Genomic DNA, 18,274 nt, shown 5'->3' on the forward strand with positions numbered 1-18,274 from the left:
TGTAAAAGATAGCCTTTTTCTTTGCAAGAATTGTACTCTCTATATGTTCTAGAATGTGATGTGGGCACAGCACATGCTCTACACTCACTTTTCAGCAGCAGGCATAGACAGAGAATGTGGAAATATTATTTTTCCAAAAATCGTATTTCAAATAAACAAGCAAAAAGTCTGTACAACGTATGTAATGTAACAGTTCTGTTGTTAACAGTGAATTTAGGATTATGCCCAGAAACCAAGAATAGATTTCCCTGTAATACAGTGTTTTCTCTTTAAATTCCAAAAATATTTTCTGTTTGATGGATTCAATTTGTCAGGCTTGGCAGAAATGTATTGTTTTTAGGGTGACATCTGTTCTGGAAATGAATGGAAAATGACATAGAGAATGACTGTGCACAGACATGATGATAGAAATCATGAAAAAATGGAGCTGGAGAGAAATCTGAGAATTGAGAAAAGAGATACTGGGGTGAAAATTGAAGAAGAAAAGCTGTCTGGGCATGGGAACAGCAAACTTTTAATGGCAGTCATGAAAGACTTGTGAAGAGACTGACCTTGAGATGAGAATCTGAAAAGGTTTGTGTAGGATTGACTTTGTCCAAGCAAGGAGAGGTTCTGTAGTGGAGCAGTGATCAGGCTGTGGAGGGATACAAGAAGATTGTCTGGCCAATACAAGTTGCAGAATTAGGCAACAAGGATAAGACAGTCATTAAAGGAGCAGCAGAAAACCCACATGAGAGATCACAGTCTTAAAGGAGATAACACCCCAATGCTTTTAAGACAGAAATACAAAAATACGAGCTGTCACATGAAATCTCTGGTTCCAGGCTGTCACAGCACTGTGTCTGAGAGGTGGCTGAAAGTTGACTCCTTCTCCTGCTGCTAAAACCTTCCAGCCCCTCCCTCACCCAAGCACAGCACAGCAGTTGTGGGGTTTGGCTCACCTGTGCTTTGCCTCTCGCCAAGAGGCTACACAGGCCCCCTTGAATCCCAGGAGATCCTGCTCTGGCAGCATCTGCTGTCTCTCAGAGGCCACAGGGCCCTTTTTTCCCAGTAGGCAGTAATTTGGGCATGAACTGAAGACAAGGACTTAAATTCAGCTGAAGGAAGCATCAGTTTAGATGTAAAAATGGAATGAAACGAGTCTCTTAAGGAACGAACTGTTAACTCGCTTCGGGCTGGCACAATTGCAATCACTTTTGTATGACTCCTGTACCACGTGTTTGCTGTTTCACAACATCTGCACTTTGGGGCAGCCTTCTCTGAAGTTATATTGTTTATTTTTTAGGAAATTAAAAGCTTGTAACTTACATCTCAAGTGTGTAAGTGCCCGCGTACCCTGGCAATGTCTGTACATCTTGCTTGGAAAATTGGGAGTAATTAGAGAGTCTCTCAAAAGTGGTGGTTTTGGCAGTTGAGCATTTTCAAGTATAAAAACTTGGCATTGGTTAGTCAGTTTAATTTGGCTTTTACAATTTTGACTTTCGGGGTTTCTTCCATGAATAGTTTAATGGGGGTTACCACTTAAATGAAATGGAGTGTCAGGGAAGGAAAAGGTCTTTCTGAAGAAAAAAACAATTTGTATTTTTTCCTAAAACTGCTGAACTTCGACCTATCATATGGAGTGCACTTCTATCCATATTTTTCTTTGCAGTTTTTCAGCTTTACTGCTTGAATCATCCATTTCTGGTTTTAATGCACTTTATATACATGGAAAGGAGTGTGCCTGCTCACAGTCAGGATGCACTGCTCTTCCAGCACCGCCTCCCAGCTTGCTGCTGTGTATCTACTTGCTTTTCTGGGATACGGGGGCTATGGCAAAGCTGGAATTTTCCATTCTGCGCTGTGAATGCAGAGAGACTCATTGTCAAACAATCTATATTTTCTTCCAAGCCTCAGAAACCCTACAGAGGTTCAACCTTCAAGAAATTATTTTTTTCCCCATAAAGAGAGTCCTTCATTATGAACTGTTAATTAGAAAGCTGGAGCCTAACGTACTCTATGGTTTTCTTTCAACTCAGAATGTACATATAAAGCCAGCAATTTTCAGGACTGACTTCTCCAAGATACAGCATCTGAGTGAGAAAGAAAGTGAAGTTACAAGGGCTGCATATGAGATATGTCTAATAAAAGAAGAAAACAGCAGCCGTGGGGGATGGACATTACAAATTTCAGTACATTGTTTTAAAGAAAAACCTAAGAGAGCAAATGGAGATTTTTTCATGTTTACAGAAACATAAGCTGAGCTCTCTCTCATATCAGTTTGTATTGTGGTATTTTATACTTAGCCACTGTCTGCTGGTGAAGGTCAGTGTAGCAGCATTATCCCACTTAGAGCAGCAGGGAGCTGATCATCTCCTGTAAGTGGGTTTGTCCCTGATTAGCAGTAGTGAGGAAAATCAGGATCCCACCAAGAGACTCGGGCCAGGAGTAGAAAATTGCTGGTTCGGTGTCTGAACTCTGCCTGAAGCTGAAAGCCTGTTTCAAAAAACCTAGGGAGGGAAAGAGAACAAACACTGTAGGAAAACCAGAAGCAACCGTGTGAGTAGGTAACGTGTTCACAAAGTATCAGTAAATGTAGGATGAGAATCATGCAGCAATTTTTAGTAATAGATAGTAGTAATTGAAGAAAGAAGATTTTGAAATCTATGAAATCACACAGATGTAACATGGACAAACTGGTGCGCAGTCATCTGAGCAGCTCTTCATTGCTGGCCTTACCCAAACTTCCTGTCTTTTCTTCTCTGTACCATGGATCATTATGGTGCAACCTTATCTTCCAAGGTTGTTGCCAACTGTCATTCAAGCCGTACATGGGAAAGGCCCTATGAGGGAAGACTTTTTGGATTTATCCCAGGGTTAATTGATGTTTTCTGTAATCTACCATTTCTTGTTCAGATGTGAACAGCAGATGGTCTTACCTGTCTTTTGTTGACATCTCCAAACACTCCATACACTTTGTTGAGTCTCTCTCACAACTTTTGGTAACTTGTCACCAGCTAATATGATAACAGCTCCCCCTAGCTTGCTGAGAGGCAAGTGGGAGCATATTTTTGGAATAATTATCACATAAGCAGTGAAGCAGGGAAATGTTCTACTTCTGTTATGAGCTGCATTTGCCATTGTTTGCTACAGGAACAAAAACATCGTTGAATAATCTTTTCAGGCACAAAAGAAATAAGAAATAGTACAGGCAATAAATTATATGCTGCAATATGTGCAGCAAAACATAGTGACAGCGTAAAGGATCTTCTTTCTTTTAGAAAATATGTTTTTCCTTCATTAGCATGAATTTCTGAGTATGCTTTGGACTCCCTGCAAACCACCAAAAGGACCAGCAAACTGTTCATTGTCTGATCACAGTGATTCACCAGAACAAACCATCAACATCTCTACTAAAATCACTGGGACCTAGTTGTGGGGTTTTGTGAGTTGACAGAGTCCACTGACATCTATTGAACCGTGTGCTGCTTTGACCCTGATGATCACCCCAAAATCCCAGCTGATCTAATTGCCTGAGTCAAACAGAGTTCACGTGTAAATGGTGGGGAGAAAAATGTTACCCTTCCAAACCTAATATTTGTTGGAAACACTCTGAAGACCTTGAAAAGCTCCCAGTGTCTCTGCACAGTCATTAATGTCAACCCAGGGGATCCACAGGGATCGCAAAGCCAAACCATAGCAGTCAGGGAATGATTCCACTTGTCTTCATGAGACCCAATTCCTACAGTACGATTTTCAAAAGACCCTGAGACAGACTACCCTTTCCTACTGCATTTCAAAAGCTTATTGAGCACATGCACTAGACACTAAATTTCAATAAACCCTTACTGCTAATAAATCAAATGTATTTATTTTATGGGCAAACTCTGTGTGCTGCCCATCATTGCTAGTGCCTAGTTTTAACTGTAATGTTGAAATAGCACTTATTATAAAAAAATAAAGAACAGAATAAACTTGTTTCAGGTTTTTCAGCACATCACTAATTAGATTTTGGGTTGGTTGGTTTAATTTGTGTTTTTTGGTGTTGCTTTGGAGTTGGTTTTTTGCTAACAGGTCTTCTAAAATAAAAACACTTTATAACAAAAATTATCAACCAAAACCTGGGATAAATTCATAATATGTCCTGCTAGCACTAAAAATGCAGTAAGAACACTGATGGATGGATGCTGTTGCAAGCAGATTGTGGCAGAAATTTCATGAAGAAATTGCTGAGACAGAATGAAGGAGAGATGATTTGTGTCACAGAGCTGTGTTTGCAGCTGAAAACTGGATTTCTCTCGCTGAAAGATATTATGCAATGGCTCTGCTAGAGCCCATTTTGAGAGATCTGGACTCTGAATGCTTGACGAGTTCTGGGGCTTGGTGCTTACCACGATCCATGCTGGAGCTGGCTCGGCTCCACTGATGTGAGCCTCTCCAGAAGGATCCACTGATTTACAGTGGCTGTAAAATATCCTCAAAACACAGCTCCTTTGGATTAAGAAGATACTAACACATTGTAAGTGTATTTGCCTGAGATTATTTTCAGAGCACTGAATGCTGGCAAAAAGTTTCCAGCTTTATTGTATATTAGAACAACCTGAAATGGATAATTGTCAAGTTAAATGCACTCTTGATGTGTAAGCAACATGAGATGGTTCCAAAGACACTCCTTTTGCAAACTAACAACCACTCATTGTCCACAGCATTTATTTTTCTCTATAATCAATGTATGTAATTAAACAGCTGCACACTGAGGAAGTGCAAGGTGGCTAATTGCTTTAATCATTAAGCACTGGTATTAATTTTCACTTAAGGCATCATCTGTGGAAAGTAAATTAAGATTGTAAATGAGAAATGCACAGGGATGGAAGAGAGCAGTGGATATTTCTACATCAGTTCTGCCTAGTGCTTTTGCAATTGGCTTGTACCTCTCTCCGGGGTCTCTCCAAGTAAGTATTTTGGAAATATTTTCTTCTTTTATTTAGGCAAGAAAAGCAGAGGAAAGATGTTGGTCTTCACTGCCGTGGAGGGAACTGGCGTTGCTTCGATTGTTTTTCTTTTTTTTTTTCTAATTGTCTGCCTTTCTGCAGACCAATTAGCTTTTGGAACTGGCCAGAAATCTTCCATTAGAACAGCATTTTTGCTAGTAAAGATGAGTGGTTAAAAAACTGAAGTGTCCACTGGAAAATTGAAGTGAAATATTTTTGGTTTGGATCAGTTCAACCTAATTTTAAATGTTTGACTTTTAGAACATGCTGAAATAAAACAGCAGCAACAAAATCCCACTCTGATGCATGGTCCACTTGGGAGAACAAGGTCAGACACACAATCCCCTGGAGGCAATGCACACCATGGAATTTTAAAACCAAGTTCAACAAATTGAAGGAAAGAGCTTTTATTTCCCCAAAGTGAAAATAACACATTTTGGGTTGAAAATGCTAAAAAAAATGGGAAGATTTTTCCATTTGAAAACTTTTATTTTCTGTTTTTCTAAGAATAGTTATTTTAACTTCTCATAGTATGTGGAAATCTATGAATGTCCATCAGTATGCAAATGGAACTTAATTAAAATTCATGCTGTAGTTACATTTTGGCTACCGAGATATCAACAGGGAAGTCTAAATTGGTGCATGTGGGGAATCGTAGTCCCTCACAAAGCTTCATCAAAATCTGATGGGTGTTAGAGAGAGATTTTTGAGCCCAGTGATGATTTGGGCAAGGAGAGTTGCAAACCCACTGTTAACTAGTGGGCATGCAACTGGTTTTGCAAGGAGAGTTTTGGCCAAGCCCTCTGGATAAGCCAAATTTGCAAAGCGAAAGAAGAGAGTAGAGCAGGGATGCTCAAGGAGTCCCCTTTCTCCTGCGAAACCATAATGACCTAAATACAGTAGATAAAGATGCAGATGATCTGCAATACTTTAAACATCTATCTTTCACTGAACTTGTAAATTAATTAGGTTAATTTGAAATTAATATAATCTTTTCTGTCCTGGCACTTCATCTTGGCATGGTTGTTTGCTTTGCATTGTTTGATTTTAGTTGTAATTATTTTCTCCACATTATTACTTTACTTCTTGGTAGCTATGTAGGCAGTTAAGATATTTTTAAACACCTACCCTATTTCGGATTGCGCTGATTTAAATATAATTTTCTTCATTTCTGTTGCATTCCCAAGAGAAGCAATAAGCATAAGAAACATCTCTTACCAGGGAACAAAATGGCAGTGCACAATGTCTAATAAAATTTTGGCCACATTGAAGTCACTAGTAGTTTTTCTGTACAGTTCAGAGAAATCCAAAATTTGGCAGATCCTACAAATAACAGATTTGTAATATTTCTTCTGCTATGTATTCCTTTTTTTTTTTAATCATCACAGTAAGATGCATCAGCTTCAATAGAGCAAATAATGATACCAAGAGCTGTGGAAACATGACTGCCTGAGATAACATGTTTTGCTGTAGAACCGGAGCTTGTACACAATGAAATTTTGGCTACTTCCAGTACTTTGTAGCTTCTGTTTGGTGAAATTTAAATGGATATGGTAGCGCAGACCGCAGTCGCATGTCTCCTCTGTTTTCCTTACTTGTAAGCACTGATGTAGATTGGGGATTGCTGGAAATGTTTTGCAGGCAGGTTATGTTCTGAATTTTATTAAATGAGGTGAATCTCTCTTTGAATATGTACCAAGGAGAGCACAAAGACTGTGCTGTGTTCAGGGACTTCATAATTTCCATCGTGGCACATGTTTTTTAGAATTGCTTCTTATGAGAAACTAAATCACTTTAATTCAGTGACACTTAACTCGGTTGCAGAATTAGTCAACCATGATACCCTGTCTGACTGATGTAATTATGAACCTTTCTGTCAGTCAGCTAATGATACCTAGGATATTTCTTGAATTTACACATTGAGTAAATTATTGTAAAAACATTCACTGTAATCAAATATACTAATCTTTAGGAGAAGAATCTGGAATGATCATGTACTATTTAAAAGCATAAATACCTGCAGAATGTACTATCTGTGGATTTCCATGAGAACATTCTGAAGATCCCACCTTCTCTCCCTGTAATTTTGGATTTAGCTGTCCATTGTTTTGGTTGATTCCACATGGAATAAGCAATGCAAACTTTTTAATTAATGCAAAGGCATATAAATTGGTGCATTAAAATCTGAGAGCCCAACATGTCTTAACAGATATTATTCGCATAATTAATACTCTCCTAGCATGCTCACAAACCATGCTAATGAGGTCAGCATGCATCTGGAATAAAGCAGAATAGATCCTCAAGACCTTTTAACTCTGAGGCTTATAAATCAACCTGTGTTTGGTTTCTGTGACAGAAGAAATGTAGATAATAAGTTTGCATTATGTTTTTGAGTCTCTTCTCTGAAATTTTCACCTCGTTTTGATTCACCTACAATGTCACTTTTGTGTCCATTCATCTTCTTCCATATCTATCCAATTTAGGTGGAACACGAGCTGTGCAGTTATTAAGTTTCTTCTCTTGTTAGCTGAGAAACCTTTCACAAGAAGGAAAACATTCAACCACTTTTCTGTCTCGTCTGTTCTCACTTCTAGTTCCTATGCATCACCAGATTAGTTCTCCCTGTCCTCCCCTCTCCATAACCACTGCAAACCAGGTGTCTCTGTTGTAGCTAAACCCCCAAACCACCTAAGCCACGTTGATTTGCAAAGCCACAGTTTGTCAGTTCCATAACAAAGACTGATGTTACCTCTGAAGGTGGTCACCCTTAACAACCTGCCAGGTTTGTTTTATGAATGCCATTACAACCACGGGCCTAGCATTCCTGCCCTTTGCTATGAGCATTGCTGACAATTGATCAGTTTTAACGACTCTGTGATGCCAATGCCTGCTAACTACACACCACAGCAGAGTGTTGGCTCTCCCAGCCCAAGTGACTACTCTTTGCCCAGACCATGTCATGCTAAATGACTGGGCTTGAATGACTGCTGACTTTGTGTTGCAGGCTCTGAGCTATCGATTTTCTTACAATAATGGAAAAAAAATTCTCCCTTATCCCCAACGTGCCACTTAAGAGATCTTTATGCTGTGATCTGAATCTTGCTGTACTTGGTGGGAGAGCCCATGGCAGATATTGGTAGATGTTAGATTGGGCTCATTGACAGGAGCAGGAGTCTTTAGCTCCCCTTCTCTTCCCACTAATCGCTCCAAGAGGCTGTAAGTGCTGGCTGCCATCAAAACTCTGCAAAGACAACCTTTACTGCAGCTCAGCACCCAGCACATATTTGATGTACTGACAGACTTGTCAGCTATTTCTTATAGGGAAAATAACGGACCTGAACCTTATTTCTCTGCTGCCAGCTTTATAACTCTATTACTCTCTCAACTTCAGTAGATCACACCAATACATAATCAAAGTATCTGAAAGGGGGGGAAAAATCCATGTATTGGAAAGGGAATGCAGGCCAGGTTTTTAATAAAACAGAACACTAAAGCTGGGTGAAATTAGTGTTCACAGTATTTTTCCATGAAAGTCATTGCACAATTTGTATTTCCTACTATGGTAAAATAATCCAATGGCTCATAAATCTCTAGCGACTCATATGCCAGTTTCCCCTCCCACCCTCAATTAAAGAAATCAAGGAGTTCATTCCATAATCTGAAGCTTTAAAGCTTTAAGCTTACTCTTGCCTTGAAAATATTTTAACAGTTACTACTTGCTTAATTTATTTGTGTTTTACTAATTTTATTGTTTTAGCCAAATGACTCCCTGTAAACATATCTTCTGGTATTTTGTGGTTACAGCTTAGGGATTCTTCTGCATCGTCTCTGAAAATTAAGGAATGTTTGGCTGAGCAGAAGTAGATTTCAGCGTTCTGTAGGTTAACTTGCCTTCAGAGCTTTGGCTCTGAGTAATTAACAACTGGTGATGTGCTTCAGGTTTTCTCCACATCAACCTGAAAACTGTGGAGCAGGCTAAGAATGCCAAGAGGTGAATCATGAAGCTGTGTCTCTATTATAAACACAAGTTCATTTGGCTGCTTGCTTTTTAATAAAGTGTCATGCCCCCCTCAGTTTCTTACCTGTTTCCCTATGTCAGATAAAGATGCAGGGGAGAGGAAATGAAAGGTTTTTCAATAAGCTAGTTTTATTTGTAAAAATTGATTAGAAAAAAAATTCTCCACCTCTTAAAAATTTTGCCCAATCTAAATTTTCTCTGAGTCTTTGTGATTCCTTTTTATTTTTGGTCCTGTTTAACCATATACGCCTGAGCCAAGCATTAGCAAACAGCCACAGGGTTAGATGGCATTTAGCTGGATGCATTTGGACTCTCATTTTCTTCACTGGAAAAACATTCAACAATCCTGCTACCCAAGAATGGAATTATTAATTTCTTCTGTTCTTTGGAGCTGGAAAATGTTTGTGCGTAGTGTGCTATACAGCACTGCTGTACTACCCATCTGCTTTATCCCCATGTGAAATAAAAAGCGTGTTTAGCTACAGCCTTTCTTTTTGAAGATGCTTATATGCTGAAGAGTACCAACCAGCAGTGTAACTCGTGTTGGTTTTCTGAATTTGTCTGCAGGGGAAGTAGGAAGGAAATTAGTGGGGAAAAGGTAAAATAAGTGATTGTGTAACATTGTAGTGTGAAGTGATATTGTAGAAGGATCATCAGTTACTTGACAAAGAAATCTGTTTAATGTAGAAAAGAAAGCAATTCGAGATTATCTCAGTGAAACTATTTTTCTTCATAACTAACTGTAGCTTTAAATGCTACCTTAATGAAGATAAATGTTTATGTGAGACTCTATGTTTTTTCCAGCTGCCTTTTTTGTTTGTTTGTTTTTAAAATTAAGCAGCGAAAAACTTTCAGCCTTGCAAAATAAGTTAGATCAGAGATGGGACAGCCAACATGTCTTCCTATAAATTCAGAAGCTGGATTATTAAAATTCTTACTGCTTGTTATCTCAACTATTTTTACTGGTCTAAATAATAAGTAATCACCTCTTTGTTGTTTGCAGTCAGTTTATCATCTTTTGTCTGTAATTCTACTAGTTTTGGCCTAATCCCAGATGCTTGGTGAGTGTTGAAGAAATTGAAGGAAGAACTTTTTCAGTGATAACTACAAAATGAAATCACCATTGTGGTCTGCTCTGTACTTACTCGTTCTGTGGCCAAGCAGAGCCTCTAGTGAATACCTGAAACTGGAATACCAGAAGGGCTTATGGGCACTTCAGGTATTATTCTGGGCCCAGCACACTATTCCATCCATTTCAAGTGATGTTCTGATGTATTATTCAATGGCTGTTTTGAAAAGGAGAATAGCAGACAAATGTGCTACTCTCTTATTCATTATTCAAGATCTGGCTGGTGTTGTCTGGCTCAGTATTTTTACTTGTATGACGTACCTTTAAGAACTGTAATTTTTGTTTCTGGAGAGAGATGGCAAAACTCACTAACTGTGAATTTGCTCTTGAAGGTTAATATTTTCGAATACAACTTTGTATATATTCTCTGTGTTGACAAGGTCTTGAATACAGCTCTGAATTTGCTGAATAGTAATATAGGACATGTCCATTAGTTCATGTAGAGGCACAATTTACAAGATTGCAGGTTTGTTTTTTTTTCATTTCCATTTAAAACCCCCCACAAACCAAACCAAAATAGAACAGTGTGCTTCCCATGGCAGAGAGGAGAGGGCTTACTGTATGACAGGTGACTGAGCAGCAGTGCCTCTGTTTTTCATTAATGACCTTTAAGGCTTATAGCACCTCTCCTAGGCTAAATATCATGTTGACTCCTTTTTGGCCTTCTGGTGAGCATATTCCATTTTCTTAAGCTTGTGTGTACAAAACTGAATTTGATTTTTCCACCACATGACACTGGGAGTTATTTTAGTACAGTTTCTCCGAGATGTTCTATGTTGTAATTTGAGCCCAGGGGGTTTGCTTACTCTTTGGATCAGTAAAGAAATCAAACAAGCAAAAGGTATCTTCTGCCTGAGATCTCTAAGGATTTGTAGTTGCCTAAGAGGGTATGACCAGATGCCATCTCTGTTAAAAATGTTTCTCTTCTTTGAAAAGATACAAATCTCTGGGCTAAATTCACCAGTGCTTTAATGTCATGAGTAGAATCAGATTGTGACCAGTGGGATGTGTGTCTTTAATTGTGTCCTGGATTAATTAGCATGTGGGCATAGATATATTCCTCGAGTTACAGAGAAAAAGAGAAGTATATGTGAATTACACTACAGAGGCCTGTAAAGTCATATAAAAATTTATGGGCTTGCTGCATTATTCAAGGTATATAATTTTATTACACAGTTGAGCAACACATGGGACAACTGATTTACTGTTATAGTCATATTTTACATAATGAATGTTTTCCACAGAAGATTTTACTGCATATATTTTAAAAAGTACAGGGCAATTTTTGGAAAATTCTGGTCTGATTTTGTTTTTAAGGAAAGCAGAATTTTATACACAGGCAAAAGTTTAATCATTTGTGCCATGGTATACAAGCTGTTACTTAATAAATGATTGAAAGGGGTCTCATCATGTGATCCAATACTCTTCTGTTAACATTTTATTTGGCATAGAGGCTCGAAAGCAGAAATAGAGATATGCCTTAAAAAGCAATACCATTCCTCTCTGTAATAGCTTTTTTTATTATGTAATAGGTGTTTTTTGTAAGTAATTGTGTATATATGGTGACGGATAAACATCAGGTTCAAATCACTTTGCAACAATGAGCTGGTTTTAATTGGACACCAGGGATAGGACTCATCTTGTTCTGACACTGAGTCCTTGATGACTAAGCTAAGACTAGACGCCAGTCTGTGATTGGTGTCCAAGATTGGTGGCTTGAGTTCTCCCTGGAGGAAAAGATCTGGCAAGTACCTTAGATATTGAAAACCAAGTGAAAGACACTTCAAGTCCAAGAGAAGGAACTGCCAGTAGGTTAGTTTGGCATTAAAACTGGACACTGAATCACCTGAGTGGAAAAACAAAGTGTTTTCATTTTAGTGTGTTGTTGCAGATTCTCATCTGCACTGCTTTTGATTGCAACCTCCCAGGTTCCTACCCTGATTTATTCTCCATGTTAGTGATAAATTCTCTCTTGCTGCCTGCTGGGGACTCCGGCCTGTGGAGGAGAATGGCAGACCACAGATTTTAATAATTCACTTCCCAAAACACAAGATGAAATATTTTAGCTATCCACCGAAGCAGTTTCCTTTTTGGTGCAGTGTTGAAACTGATTTAATTTCTCACTTATGGTTAAAAAAAAAAAATAAAAAATTAACAAAGGCTGAGACTTATATATTTGTGGATTTGATCTTTAAATTAGGAACTTAAAGCAACCCATTTGTACTTGTCTCTGCTGTTTCATTACCCATTTCACTGCTTCCATAGAGTGGGCGGAATAATCCTCACTGTCTTTTCTGAAAGACCATAATGAAGATAAATTGTGCAGTCAGTAGTTGTTTTCTTTCCAAGATTTCTTCTTAATTTTGCCGTTTGTGGATGGTTTCTGCAACATTAGGTATCTTTTTCCTTTGAGTGCAGTAATCCAAAATGAAGTGAATGAGAGGATGTTGGAGATGCTGCACAACTTTGTTCATAGCCTGCCTGAAGCCACCTTTCCATAAGCTGGCATTGGGTTACATGGGATATAGAGCAGGGCTGCAATCTGTTGTAGGGTGTCTGAGTCATGCAGGCTGGAATCCCTTTGTCTGTCACTACTACGGCACAGCTAGAAAGGCTTTCCATCCATAATTTTTGCACAAGGGAATTCTAGAGTCGAGAGTGGTTGGATAGCAAGTACGAGGTGCTCACATGTCTGGTGGTGTCCTGAAAACTCAGCCTCACCAGACCCCTTTGATCTTAGGCTATGTGAGTAAGACTGCATTTTTTCCAGATGGGAAAATAAAACACAGCTGACCTGTGACTGAGTTTAAATTTTCATTCGTACAATATTTTTAGAATGAAGGTAGTTCTGAGTGAATATGAAGCTGGAAATATATTGAAATAATTACATTTAGTACTGAGTTAGGGGTCATACCTAAAAGATATGATCAGAAATCACTGGAACTAAGCTTTGTTATTTGCAGTCTGAATGGTTTCCAGGCCTTGTCTATTCCAAGGCAGTAGTGCAAGAAAATTTCTTTAATTTGTGATTGAAATGCATTTCTCTCCAAAGGTTGCCAGGGTAGGCTCTATGACAGAGTAGGTTTTATCTGCTAATTAAATTACTCAGAGAGAGTCACCATTTCTCTTTTGACTTTACTATAGGATGTGGTTCTCCAGTTTGTCCTACTGGAATAGATACTGTATTAGTAATAAAGACTAAGACTGGATCTTCTGTTGACAAGCTCGTTTCTTTTAAATGCCATGGTGTTATTGTTTACTTTGGCTGAACCCCCGGTGTCCACCAAGATTCTGCCCAACCACCCCTCCAGAGGGAGGAGGAGGAGGGAAGGGGGGAAAGGAAAAAAAACTCGCAAAACTGAGGCTGCTGAGAAAGACGGTTTTATATTTACACAGAAAAGAAAAAGAGAACTATAAGCACTATACACATAGGGAAAACTAACAATAAAGACTACTTCCCCATGAAAGGTGTTTTCCTCCTCCGAAAACAGCCGTCTATTCCGTGCAACTGTCCCGGAAGAGAAGAAGGAAGTTGTTTCCTTCTCGTCTCTTTTTATCTGAGGTGATGTAACATGGTGTGGAACAGCTTATTGGTAAAATATACATCAGGTGACCTATCTTAGTTCCGTTTCCCTCCCAGGAAGGGTTACAAACCCACTACAATCTCCACCCCTTATTCCATACCATTTTTACGTCACACTACGTCCCATATTCTCCTATATCCTGTGCTTATACAGGTCTTGTCTTCTACGGTTGTCTTATCGTTGAGCACTAGCATCAGCTTAGTTTGGGTCTTTATTGTCTGGTGACTTATTTCCTGCATCATACAACTCAGAATATGAATTAGTTTTTTCCCAAGGTTAAATCTCCTTGAGGCACACACTGGGTTTCTCCGTCTTCTCTCATTATCCATCAAGTATATCCTGGTCCTTGAGCAAAAACAATCCCACAAATAGGTTTGCCTTTGCTCAAGGGAAGGTTAACCCAAACTGCTTTAGCTAACATACCTCTCAAGTGAATTACTGGGACTTTATCTCCATCCACAGTGTGAAGGAACTCTGATTGGGCAGGACCAGCTCGATTGATGGAGCCTCTAGTGTTGACTTTGCTACATGCTGATCCCAATTCTTGAAAGTCCCCCCACCCAATGCCTTCAGAGTAGTTTTCAACAGTCCATTACACTGCTCAACTTTTCCAGCTGCTCGTGCATGATATGGGATGTGATATACCCATTCAATGCCATGTTCCCTTACCCAGGTAGTAACTAAACTGTTTTTGAAATAAGTCCCGTTGTCTGACTCAATGCGCTCTGGGGTGCCGTGTCGCCACAGTACTTGCTTTTCAAGACCCAGAATGGTATTTTCGGCAGTTGCGTGAGGCACTGGATAAGTCTCTAACCATCCAGTGGTTGCTTCCACCATGGTGAGCACATAGTGTTTACCTGGAGAGTCTGTGGCACTGTGATATAATCAACCTGCCAGGCCTCCCTATATCTATACTTATCCCAACATACATGGGCATCTACATGGCGGACTCTCACAGTTAGCTTCTCAACTCGAGTGGCAATGTCTTGCCACAAATCAGCAGCCCAGATGGGTTTTACTCTACACATCCAATTAGTCTTCTTCCATCAATCCAGCCACCTCCACAGAGCATTGGCTATCATCCACAAGTGTAGAGGCAAAGCCTTGGCCATTTCTCTCATTCAGCAATGTCCAGGGCCAACTGAACGTCTTTCAGTTCCGTGAATTGACACCTTCTCCTTCAGTAGCTTCTGCCACTTGTTGGGTGGGACTCCAGACAGCTGCTTTCCACTTCCAGTTCTTCCCTACAATATGGCAAGAACCATAAGTGAAGAGGGCATAATGTGTTTCTCCTTCAGGTAACTGTATGGTGGAGCTTCCTCAGCCTGATCCACTTGTTCTTCTTCCTCCTCATCTGCCAGACTGAAGTTTCGACCTTCAGGCCAATCTCTAGAATTCCAGGGTGATTCGAGTTTCTGATTCGGGCACATGGTGTAATCAAAGCAATCCACTTACTCCATGTAGCATCAATGGCATGATGTGTAGAGGGCACTTTTCCCTTGAACATCCAGCTCAGCACCGGTAGTCGGGGTGCCAGGAGAAGCTGTGCTTCTGTGCCAGTCACCTCTGAGGCTGCTTGTATTCCTTCATAAGCCACTAGGGTTTCCTTCTCCATGGGGGTGTAGTTGGCTTCAGATCCTGTGTAGCTTCAGCTCCAGAAACCAAGTGGTCAGCCTCGGGTCTCACTAGGCAGCTTTTGCCAGAGGCTCCAGGAGGGACCATTATCCCCGGCTGCAGAATAAAGTACATTTTTCACGTTTGGTTCTGTCCTGACTGGTCCAAGGGCCACAGCATGTGCAATCTCCTGCTTAATCTGTTTAAAGGCTTGCTGTTGTTCAGGACCCCATTGGAAATCATTCTTCTTACAGGTCACTGAGTAAAGAGGGCTCACAATTTGGCTGTACTCAGGAATATGCGTCCTCCTATGGCCCCTAGGAAAACTTGTGTTTCCTTCTTGTTGGTGTAGCCATCGCTATGATCTTATTGATGACTTCTGTTGGAATCCGACGATGTCCATCTTGCCATTTCACCCCTAGGAATTGAATCTCTTTGTCAGGGCCCTTGACCTTACTCTTTTTGATGGCAAAACCAGCTTTGAGAAGAATCTGGATGATTTCCTTTCCTTTTTCAAAAACTTCCTTTGCTGTGTCCCCCCATACAATAATGTCATCAATGTATTGTATGTGTTCTGGAGCCTCACCCTAGCCTGAATCAGCCCATGGCAGATGGTGGGACTGTGTTTCCACCCCTGGGGCAGTCGATTCCAGGTGTACTACACTCCCCTTCTCATAAAAGCAAACGGTGGCCCACACTCTGCTGCTAAAGGGATGGAGAAGAACGCATTTGCAATATCAGTGGTGGTGTACCACTTCACTGTCTTGGACTCCAGTTCGTACTGGAGCTCCAACATGTCTGGCACAGCGGCACTCAATGGCGGGGTAACTTCATTCAAGCCACAATAGTCCACAGTTAGTCTCCATCCTCCATCAGATTTACGTACGGGCCAGATGGGGCTATTGAAGGGTGAGTGGGTCTTACTGACCACCCCTTGGCTCTCCAGCTCTCAGATCATCTTATGGATGGGAATTGCAGAATCTCGGTTCGTTCGGTATTGTCATCTATGTACTGTTGTAGTGGCCATTGGCACTTGTTGATCTCTGATGTGCAACAATCCCACAACCGAAGGATCTTCTGGGAGGCCAGGCAGGGTAGATAATTGTTTAAATTTCTCTGTAACCACTGTAGCTACACCAAAAGCCCATCAATACCCCTTTGGATCTTTGAAGTATCCTCTTCTGAGGTAATCAATGCCAAGGATGCAAGGGGCCTCTGGACCAGTCGCAATGGGATGCTTTTCCCATTTGTCCCCCATTGAACTCACTTTAGCCTCTAGCACTGATAATTCTTGACATCCTCCTGTCACTCCAGAAATCCAGATGGGCTCTGTGCTTTTATGCCTTGATGGCACCAATGTCTACCAAAGCTCCATATCTGCAGTTCTGATGTGCCAGGCCATTGAATCCATGCAGTCCAGTAAACCCTATCGTCCCTTTCCTTCTCCTGGCTGAAGGCGGGGCCCCTCTATTGTTCCTGATCAGAGTATTCACTGTCTGACCTTTGCATTGCCCAATCAGAGGTCCCCTCATCAGGATCACAGGAGTTGATCTCAGTCTTTTTGTGTCTCAAAGGTCGCTGATTTCTTTCCACGGCCTCTGCATCAACTGCGTGGGTGGCTTTCTTACTAACTTTCTTCCCTCTTGATTCTCGTAGCCAGGCTTCTCGTCTCTTTATATCTGAGCTGACGTAACTAACTTAGTATGGAATAGCTTATTGGTAAAATATACATCAAGTGACCTATCCTAGTTCCATTTCCCTCTCAGGGAGGGTTACAAACCCCCCACACATGGATGAAGCCCGCACATGGATGAAGTCCTTTTCACTGCCTGGATGCTGTAGAATCCAGACTTCCTCTGTTGCATTAAGATGGGATGCCTGTGCCACCCAGGCACACTGGTGAAGCCCAAAGTCTTCTAGCTCAGGATCCTGCCTCCAACAGCAGCCAGTGGTGGATGCTTGGGGAGCAGCATGATCACTCAGTCAGAGGCTGTGCCTCCCTAGCTTTTGGCATTCTGGTTTATGGACTCCTGAAGAAGGAGAAATTGCAGCCTAATACTCCATCCAGATTTACCTTTCACTATTTTATCTAACCAAATTTTATTTCATTCAGGCTTTTAACCTCTATGTTGCTGGGCAGCAGTGAATTTTGTAACTCATTACATGTTCTGTAGAAAACTACTTCTTGTTTTCTGCTGCTTCTAAGTCTCCCCTCTGGTAATTTCTATAGATTCCTATTAGCCTTAGTATTATGAGGCGTAGTAAATAATAACTCCCTGTCCACCTTCTCTGTACTCTAATGATTTATAGACAACTGTCAAATTCCCCTTTTTTTCCCTGGCTGAAAAGTCATGTTCTGTTTACTCTTAGCTCATACAAACCTATGCCATTCAAAGTGCTGTATAAGCAGTTGTGATAATTAAAAGAGGTAAATTAATCAGAGACCTGGACACATAGAAGCACTGAAAATTTGTGGCTCTAGCTGACAAGATTGGAAGGCATCTTCAGGCTGAAAATCAAGGTCTTAGTGACCCTCTATGGAGGGATCAAGAAGGATCTCAAAAAGGGATTCAGCTGTGAGCTGGAGGAGAGCATCAAGCCATGTGAGAGCCATTCTGTTCCATCAAAATGCTGAAAAATATTTGTTGTCTGTGCTGAATATAAGCAACCAGGCTTTCTGAAATGAGCATCCAAAAAACCCAGCTGTACAGTAACTTGAAAGATACTTAGTTTTACCCTACAAGTATCAAGAACAACGCTGTCCCTTGTTCATTCTTTTTGGGAGTTAGGGATTTTAAATCTAAACCCCAAACACTTGGGTGCTACCAATGGACTGTCTATTCCTGTACCCCAGGAACTGAGAATCAGCTGAAGGGGAAAGTTTTTAGGAGCAAAGCTATTCATACACGAGTCTCAAATTATCTTCAGCAGCATGCTCAGCCAAATCTTAAAAGGAATA

The 18,274-nt window shown here is 40.5% G+C and overlaps 1 protein-coding gene across 1 annotated transcript in view; it reads left to right on the forward strand.

The window, feature by feature from the left end:
• The window catches only part of PCSK2 (proprotein convertase subtilisin/kexin type 2), a 103,810-nt gene that overhangs the window by 52,611 nt on the left and 32,925 nt on the right, over positions 1-18,274 (forward strand). The window lies entirely within an intron of this gene.

This window comes from Corapipo altera, unplaced genomic scaffold (assembly GCF_003945725.1).
Source record: "Corapipo altera isolate COAL_440 unplaced genomic scaffold, ASM394572v1 70, whole genome shotgun sequence".
Taxonomy (NCBI): Eukaryota; Metazoa; Chordata; class Aves; order Passeriformes; family Pipridae; genus Corapipo; species Corapipo altera.